Below are 9,991 nucleotides of genomic sequence, written 5' to 3'. Positions count from 1 at the left end.
AGATAACACACGAAAAAGATAAAAAATAAGTTGTTATCATTTGAAAAAAAAAAAAAATAAATGAAAAAATCTATTCAAGCTTCCTCAAAAATAATGGGTTTAAAATAAGGTTCCCAACCTTTTTTCCGGATGTAAAGGAACCGAAAAAAACCTGGACAACTGTATGGCAAAATCAGAACATTTTATTTCAAAACATTAAACTAAAATACCAGGAAATATTCGAGCAAATTTGGTCAAAACTACGGAATTATTCAATAAAAATCAAAAAGGAAACACTTTGAATATTTTTTTTTCATCAAACCGCATCAGCGGATGTTAAATCGTGTTTGAGGCTTTCAAAACACAAATCAAGTTGAAACTTGCCAAAAAAAAATGGATTTCGAACGTAAAAATGAAAAATAGTAAGAACTTATTTAAGTTTTTTGTTACATTTTCCAAATAAAGTTAATAAATCCAGGCAAAATCCGGGCGAAGATTTCAACGAAATCTGGGTCACAGGGCCGAGTCGGACTTTCCCAAATTTTGTGTCAAATACCTTGCAACCTTTTAATGTTTTTCGTGATAGGATGAATGAGCATTCAAGAGAAATTTTTAGCAAACCTCATAACTATTAGTTTTTCATTAATATGGAATGATAAATTTTGTTTAAAATCCCAAACAAAACTTTAAAAAAATTAACAAAACTTACAAAGTTTACATGGCCATACATGGTCAAATTTGTTAAAATGATGGATAAAAAGCTTCAACAATTTCAAAAAGTCAAACGACTCATATTAAATTTTATCTTAGAAGAACCCGAGTAAGGCCGGGTAAAATCAGCTAGTTTTAAATAAACTAAAAATTGTCAAAGATGGTTAAATAGAAAAAAAACCGGAATCGTAAAATCAAATGATGAAAAAAAAGATTATAATTTTTAAAAGTTTTAAATTGTTCAAGACGATATAGCAAAAAAAAATTTTTTTATTTTGCATGAGAAACAATAAAAAAAAAAATTTGATAACCAAGAAAAAAAAATTACACTATAGTGTAATAAATAGGAAGGGGTTGCTTGAGTCTCAAACGTGAATAAAATTTTAAGGTTTTCTGCCGGGAGTAACACAAAATACTGGTTTTTCATCAATAACTTTGTTCATCACTTGCCGGTTGTTTTTTATGGTTAATTTTTTTAAAGCCTATGTTGAGACAAATATTTCACCCGAAGACTGCAACACGATTGGACTTGAAGTAAAAAAGTTATTGCAGTTCAAAGGCTGCAAATTTTGTCCAACACGCAAGGAGTACTTTTTACGCATTGCGTTTTATACATAGAATTTTCGACCAAATACAATCTTTGAACCGCAATAACTTTTCTGTTTCAAATCCAATCGAGTTACAGTCTTCGGGTAAAATATTTGTCTCAATTTAGGTTTTAAGAAAACCAACCATAAAAAATAATCAGCTAGTGATGAAAGAAGTTATTGATGAAAAACCAGTATTTTTCGTTCCTCCCAGGCAGAATACCTCAAAATTTTATTCACGTTTGAGACTCAAGCAACCCCTCCCTATGGTCAGATCTTCCTGAAACTTGGCATGTGACCTTCTGGTAAGCTAATAAATAATTTTGACTTGAAGCGAGTGAGATTTATCATGTTTCATTCTTCCTATACTATGATAAGTGTACTGCGGTTCGTTAAATTATGATAAACTTCAAAAAATACTATTATGGTAAAATAGTCTTTTGAACCGATTTTGATAAACAACCACTTGAAATATTTGTTTTAAATTGAAATTAAAGCGCGAAAGAAAATCAGATTTTTTAAATGCTACCATCGAGTCTAAAACTTTTGTTGAAACAAAATTTTCTCTAAAAAATGCGTTTTTTATATTTTTTTTTCTCTCATAAAGTCACTAATATCAACAATACTGTTGGTCAAACGCAAAAACAGTGTTCAAAGATCGATAGAAAATTTATTCACCTTCGATATGCAAAAGAGAGATGTTAAATCACTGTTATGCCGTCCGAGATATTTTAATCTAAGTACAAGAACTTTTTTTTATTTTTTCAAAATTTCATATTTGGAGCATAACTTAAAAACGGTTCTACTGAGATTTTTTTGAATTTCATTTTCGGATTCAACGCCCGATTTTACATTAAAAATATTGGTCAGTCAATCAAGTTCACGATTTTTTTTTAAATTTTGTAAACTAGTGTAATTAAAAGTGTAGTAACTTGCAGTAAAAAAGTCACCAGATGCTGTTTGGCACTACTTCAAGTTGTAATGTGTCATGTCTACAAACATGGGAAGGTATTTGGGTACGAGATATGTTTTTATGAGTGTTACAAACCTGTCTGCATTGCAGTGTTAACATGGGAGGAACAAAGGGAGTTCCATATGAATTGAGTTGAATAGCTTGAAAAGTTATCAGGGCTTCCATACAACTTTGTTGACATGAATCGAGAATTTATCGAGCAAAAGGGAGAGAGGTTGTTTGTTTGGGAAAAATTTGAGACCTTTCCTTATTTCTGGGTAGAGTTGGAAAGAAGATCTTTATTCATATCATATTTGGCATAATTTGAAAACTTATGAGACAAATAAAGCGAAATATTGCGTCATTTAGATACAAAAAATTATTCAATAGTAGCACTTCTTGCATTGCAAGAGGGAAAGGACTGGAAGTCTATATCATTAAAATAAACATTTTGATATCATTATGAACTTTTTGAAGCTTATAAAAACAGAGTAAAATTTTCAGATCTTGAAAAACAAATCTAGAGATCTATTTTAAGAAAATATTATTAAAACATCTTTGAACTGTAGTTGGAAACTTCAGGTGCTGCTCTTTCTTTTTCTAAAGCATTCGCTTCTAAATTATGTTGAAATTTGGTTCGAAACGCTGTCTAGGTAATAAAACTGAATTTTAATTATTTAAACAAATTTTATTGATTTTTGGAAGGTGGAGCAAAGCACACCAGGTCAGCTAGTTTTTCTATATATTTTCTTCTTCTATTTTCTATTCGTCATTCAACTAGTGAATTCGAATGAAAATTTCGAATGATGACACTCTGATATTTCAATTCTGGAGCATCATTATGGAACTTTTTTAAGTTTCAATTCTGCATAAGCATTAAGAGTAAAAATTTCGAATCAAAATTTTAAAAATGGTTTGTTTTTTAAAATATTTTCTTTCTATATTCCGGAATGATGAGCTTCAAACATGGACAATTAATCGTATTTTAGATTTAAATGCAAAAACAAAATTTGAATCGGGATTTGTTCCAATGATGAACCGAACTGAAAAACAAGAATAATGAACTGGATACAGATTCCACAATATGCTCACAGGCAACAAATCATGATTTAAAAAAATTGGAACCAGATTATCGAAAATGATTCAAACCTAAGCTCACCAGATATTTTTCCGCACTTATCCCGACAGGACAAAACTGAGCTATTTTATCTTAAAACCTTTCAAAATCCAGGAATTCGATTCCAAAGTTCACAATTAAAAATTTGGACAATATTCAGGAAAATTTTGGTATTGTTCAATTAAAATCATAAAGAAATTTGAAAAGTAATTTTTTTTCTCATCGAAACATATCAGCAAGTTTATTGAATAAACTTTGTCAAAAAAATATTTTGGACGCAAAATATATAATTATCAAACAATTTAAATTATCGTTTGATTTTTGCAAATAAAGTAAAAACAATCGGGCTATCAGACAACCATAATCTTATTGAAAATCGATATTTGAGACTAAGAACTGTAAGAGAGAATGGGAATACTTTATCCCAGTTTCTTATTTTCATCATCTCTTTTTGGAAAAAAAAATTGCAACTTTCTGCCTTTTCTGACAGCTTGTAATTTAAAGTTTAAATGCTCCAAAAATAAAAACGACACATGAGCCTAAAGATGAACTACACAGCAAAAATTATTTCCTGTAAAATTACGCAAATATCCTGCAACAAAAAGGAGCAGGACACTTACCGTAATTTTAAAGGTCGAAAACACGATTGCGTGACATTTAATTTTTAGTGTACAACTTTTTTACAGGACATTTGCTGTAATAATAAATGAATCTTTGTTAACTTTCAAGGAAACAATTTAAAATTACAGGTTTTGTTAATTACAGGTGATTTATTTTAAAGGTTGCAGTTTTCAGTGACACGTTATAGTCAAAAAATTTTCTGTGTAGTAGTATTCTCGTGAGACGAAAAAAATGGTGATATGTTTTAAGTAGATCCTTTACTAGAAAAGACTTGATCTTTCATTCAAGGAGCCTTAAGCCTGGGCCAAAATCAAATAAAAACGAAAGATAAAAGGTCTGTTGACTATTTTCGGCCATGCTAGTACCCATTTCACACTTTGTAAGTGTCAGACAAAGAAAACTCTAGAAGTTTGTCTTCCACCCTATTCTGCCGTGTTACGCCGTTGTGACGTTTAAACCATTTTTCTTTTTAAAACATAAAAGCGAGTTTCTATTTTTCCTCTTTAGGGGAGAGTGGGGATACTTGATCCCTTTTTCTTATTTTCACCATATCTTTTTGGAAAAATTTAGCAACTCGCACTCTTTTACATTTTCTGACAGCGTGTAATTTGAAAATTCTATGCTCCTAAAATTAAAACGATACTTGAACCCGTAGATGAACTAGAAGCATTTTCGTGGGAGTAAATAAATTGCGATATTTTTGAAGTTAGGGGAGACTTGATCCTTTATTCAGGAAGCCCTAATCCATGGAAAAAATCAAACAAAACCTCAAGATAGAATGTTAAGTGACTATTTTGGTCATGTTTGTTCTCATTTCACAATCTATAATTGTCAGAAAAAAAATTGTATAGCTTATTGTTAACCCTTGTGACATTGCATACTTACGGGCGCAATTTTTTATAAACAAGATAAAATCAATTATTTTAGCTCTTTTCTTCAGATAATTGATGGATGAATATTAGCTATTGGATGAATATTAGAAATCTCGCAATAAGCAATGACCACGATCCATTGAGAAGAAGAATATACCGGGATCATTTGTACCCATATATTAGGGATCAACTGTACCCAAAATCAACATTTTAGAAAACTTAAGTTGGGAGTTTTCTATCGCTTGGAAAATTTTGTATTTTGAAGTTCATTTTACACTCTAAAGATTGATGTATTGAAATAAATATTTTTGTAATAATATTTCCATGTTAGGAACATTTTAAAGTGATGAAAAAAGATCTTCAAGTCACATTTTGTGAAATTTTTCAAACAAAGTTCAATAACCCAAAAACTTATTTTGTTCAAATTTTTTGAGCTTCAACCATTGCTGTTTTGTTCCATTTGGCACATTTTTCTAGAACATTTGATCTTTGTACGACATTCCAGTTTGGAGATATAGCTAAGGAATCAAGTATCCCCGAGGATCAAGTATCCTCATTCTCCCCTATTCGTTAATCTCGGACTATTCATAAAATGTGATCTGTTCAATTAATGCAAAGATATGTAGATAAGAAATACAGCTTTTTTAAACACAACTCTTCTTTTTGCGTCAAATTCGTACAATCGCTTCAAATGGATGTGGGTCAGTTCGGCATGTAAACGTTTGTTTTGATTTGAAGATTCTCTATCGGAGAGACGTTCATCCCTAGAAAGTCTTGTCGTGCAATTGGAACAAATTTCTTTCTTTTGTTGAAATGGCCAGTGCGTTAAATCTTCTTAAATTTTTTTGAGTGAGGAAGAAAATTAAAGTGATTCCATCGGAAAAACTTTTCGAGGTTTGCATTTTGTTGTACATTAAAAGCAATTTCCGTTTGTTTGTTATGGAGTTTGTTTAGTTGTCCTCAATTGCCGTCTTAGTTCTAATTTTGGCCTTAAGACCAAGAGAACTGAAGTTGCAAATACTAATTATGACCGGGAATGATGAAAAATGTTGTCAGATTTGTAGAAAAATCATTTTTAAGGGATCGTCCAAACAAGGCACATAATCTTTCAGCAATTTTGACGTTGTTATACATTGGATTGAGAAAAAAATTAAAAGATGTGAGTTTTGCGAGATAAACAATTGAAATCATATATCAAATTTTGGGTCAGGGGTCGGCAAAGGGATCGTCCATATTAACTGTTAACTGTTTTTGCAATATTGACGTGAGACGTAAATTTGCAAATTAAAATTTCAGGAGAAGTTCAACCGAATAATAACATACTTTAATATGTGAGGCAACGAATTAAGTCATCCATACAAACAATTCCATTGAAATTTGATGATTTTTATAAAAAAAATAAAAATTTGAATTTTCAAAACTTGTGCTCATTCCTTAAGCTGGAATTCTTCTCTTTGATAAAATTAAAGCGATGCACAGCTTTAAAATAAAAAAAAATTTTTGATTTCACTAAACAAACAAATTTATTTACAATGAAAAATAACGTTAAGTAGGGTAAATGATCTTGAGCGGAACTAGTCGAAATCTGATCTTGAGCGGAACCATTTACTTTTCCTAAGATCTAGGCAACGATTGTTTATGAATTTTATCAAAATGTTGAAAAAACACTTTTTCAAGATGTTTTCCTACAAACATTAACATTTTTGCTAAAATTTATGAACTGAAATTATGTTATTAGAAGATTTAAAAACATACGCATTTCTGCTGCAATTTTCATCAATCTACGCTGACTTTGAACGGCAATTTATATCACCCTTGACCATTATAAATTGATTCTTAATGAATAAAATGGTAGAAAAACTCATAAAAAAGCATTATTCGTGTTTTTTTTAACAAGTTTTCCTTAAAAATATCAATTTATGGCGTAGTTTTTAAAAGTAAAATATGATCTTGAGTGGAACCATCTTTGATCTTGAGCGGAACTACTAGCTTCCGAAATAAACCGCTAGGTGCGCTGCCTTATGCCTAATGTCTAACACGCTTTTAATACCCCTAAATGCATGCAGTACCATTGTATTTTTCTTATTATGTCAGTTTTAGGGACAGAAAAGATGTAAAATTAAGTTCGAATAGAACCAAAAATTACTTTAATAAGTGTAACAGCGTACCAAACCATGTACACAAAAAGTTTAATTTTTTGGGGTACAAGAAATGTGATTTTGATTCTTTCTTTTATACATATTTTTTGGCATAATTCGAGAACTAATGAAGCCAATAAAGTTAAGTCATTATTTCAGAATAAGAATCAATCTTTATTGCCATTACTATTTGTACTTTAAGAAGTAGCTTTCATTTTAAGAGGTTGTTTTAGATGTTAAAATTCCAATTGGAAACGATATACTATACCTAATAAACAAAAATTCAAATTGTTTTTTACACACATTCCTTCAGTTTTACAAAGTGTAGCAAAGCATACCGGGTAAGCTATTTTATAATACTCCACGATTCAATTAGTCGTCTGGTATTGAAAACTTATCCGATTCCCTTGTGTTTGATTTTACACTTGAGCTCGAACTGGAAATCGGATGTAGAAATAACTGTTTTATCAATTGAGCTAAATTATTAATCTTTCCATAAATTTTTAATATAAATAAATTTTATGGTGATTCATAAGAAACCTAAATTTATTATAAACTTTATTCTATGAATGAGTTGCTAAGAGCAAGGTTGCCGAAATCACAAAACAATCTGTTATTTCACAGAGTTTTGAGGAAACTTTTATCACAGCATCTGTGTCACAGAACACGAAATTTTGAAATATTTACAGATTTCAAATAATTTTTAATTTCGAGTGGATTTCCATAATTATAATTGGTTTGGTCAATATTTGATTTAGGTTTCTTACTTTGAATTAGAAAAGTATGAAAAGATTTTCAACATGAACTGTTTTTTACAAACTAAAATATAAAAATGACCCAATATATCATGAATTTCCAATGAAATTAAAGGAATTAAGGGAATAAGAAATCACAAAAAATCAGATTGTTTTTATCAAAAATATTTATTTAGGGCAATGTACAGTTTTTTTTGTAAAATCTGTAATTTAAGGCATCTGTAATTTAAGGCATATTCTTTTGTCGTTACCTTCAATTGTTCGGGGAAATATGACCCTAAACACGTACATTCAAATAATCAATCAAATATACTAACGAATTCAATTTTCGAGATTAAAAAAAAACTATAATTTAAGTTTAGAGAATCGATTCTGTCAAAATAGGATACAGTGAATCAAAGTGAAAATTGGACTTTTTTAAGCTAGAAATAAATTTGAACGGATAATTTGATAACAACTTTGGAACGCTGAGTTTCATTTTTTTACGTAAAAACATTAGTTTTTGAACTTTAAAATCTTCAAAGATGAAATTTAATTGAAGTTTTCATAGTTTCACAAGTATTAGAAATAAGAGCTATTAAAGATGTTGACAGAAGAAAATGGTTCCGCTCAAGATCATATTTTAGTTCCGCTCAAGATCAGCGTGGTTCCGCTCAAGATCAGAATTCTTACTTCAGTAAAACAGGTCTAGAGTTATTAGGGTTTACTCTAAAATACTATAAAAATCCTCATTAGAAAGCAGAATCCAAGATATATCCGCTGAACTGAAAAAAAATTTGTTCGGATATAACCCATAGCCATACCGCCTAATCAACTGTTCCGAGTTGCGTCGAATTGAGCCATTTAGTTCCGCTCAAGATCATTTACCCTATATGAAAAATTAGATTTGTTTTATAAATGTTAAAAAAATTCTCTAGCTTTTATTTTAATGTGGATGTTGTCATTTGCATTATTTTTTTTTTAAAAAAGCTAACAGTTTCGACATCTTTTTTGTTTGAGATCCCACTTTATGTGAGAATTGGAGGGGGGCGTTTCTCTATTTTATTTAAAATAGACCGTCGTGTGAAAATTTTATTTTTTCCTAAATCAGTGGTACATATGTCGATTAAAAATTATGCGGGTAATTGAAATCGAGCTGTATCATATTCAAAAATTCATGGATATGCGTCACTTCGGCTTATTAATCGCAGTTTTGTCGATTCGTTTTTCTCGATTTTCTCATGAACTGTTTGATATTTTCTTAATTTGTGGAAAGCTTTTGAAAGCTCAGTGACAAAAAAAAACAGCGTCAAAAAGTTAAAATCGAAAAAAATTTATATGCTTCATTTCGTCATATAACGGCTGTAAAGGCGTTGTATACTTTAAGGCGCTATTTTCTAGTTTTGAGATAAATATCTTATTTTGAGTTTTTATTAATGGATAATTACAGGATAATTACTGGTTAAACATTGGACCCTAGGGATCAAGCAAATTCATAGCTAACATACATTTTTGAAATCCTTTTTCATTAAAAGAAATGAGAGTTTACTATTGCTTTAAAAAAATATGGCATTATCAAGTTCATATATTTACTCTGACGATTAACATATTGGAATAACTATTATTATTTAATTTTTTAATGTGAGGAATATTTAAAGGTGATAAAAACGATCTTCAAATCTCATTTTATTAAAATTTTCAAACAAAGTTCAATAACTCAAAAAACAAAATTTTCAAATATGGCTGAAATAGAAGCATTTTTGTTTAGTTCTATTTGGCACATTTTTCTGGAATATTTGATATTTGTGAGTAGGTTTCGAGATATATCGAAGGAATCAAGTATCCCCAGGGATAAAATATCCTCATTCTCCCCTTTCAATTAAAAATATATCCAAGACGGTGATATTGAGAAAAACAGGACTTCGATGAAAAAGCGGAGGTCCTATTGAATGATCCATTGACGAGAAAAAAAATAAATTAAGGATTCTGCTTCTTAATGTTTCTAAAAAAAAAAATAAAATTTGAAAAAAAAATAGTCGAATAACACTGAATGGACTTCGATGGGAAGGCGAAGTTCTTTGATTACAAATTTTGACTCCAATCGAAAGGCGAAGTTGAATTATTTATTATATAACACTGAGTAACAAAAAAAGATTTTTTGAAAATAGTCCAAATAGTTTCGTGCCCTTCGTCCACCGCCGGAGGTATTCCACGCACGTCTTGCACACCTTGTGCGGTGCCCAGGACTTATCTTTGTTAATAAGTTAATTTTATAATTAC

Source organism: Uranotaenia lowii, chromosome 3 (assembly GCF_029784155.1).
Source record: "Uranotaenia lowii strain MFRU-FL chromosome 3, ASM2978415v1, whole genome shotgun sequence".
Taxonomy (NCBI): domain Eukaryota; kingdom Metazoa; phylum Arthropoda; class Insecta; order Diptera; family Culicidae; genus Uranotaenia; species Uranotaenia lowii.
This window is presented reverse-complemented; position numbering follows the sequence as displayed.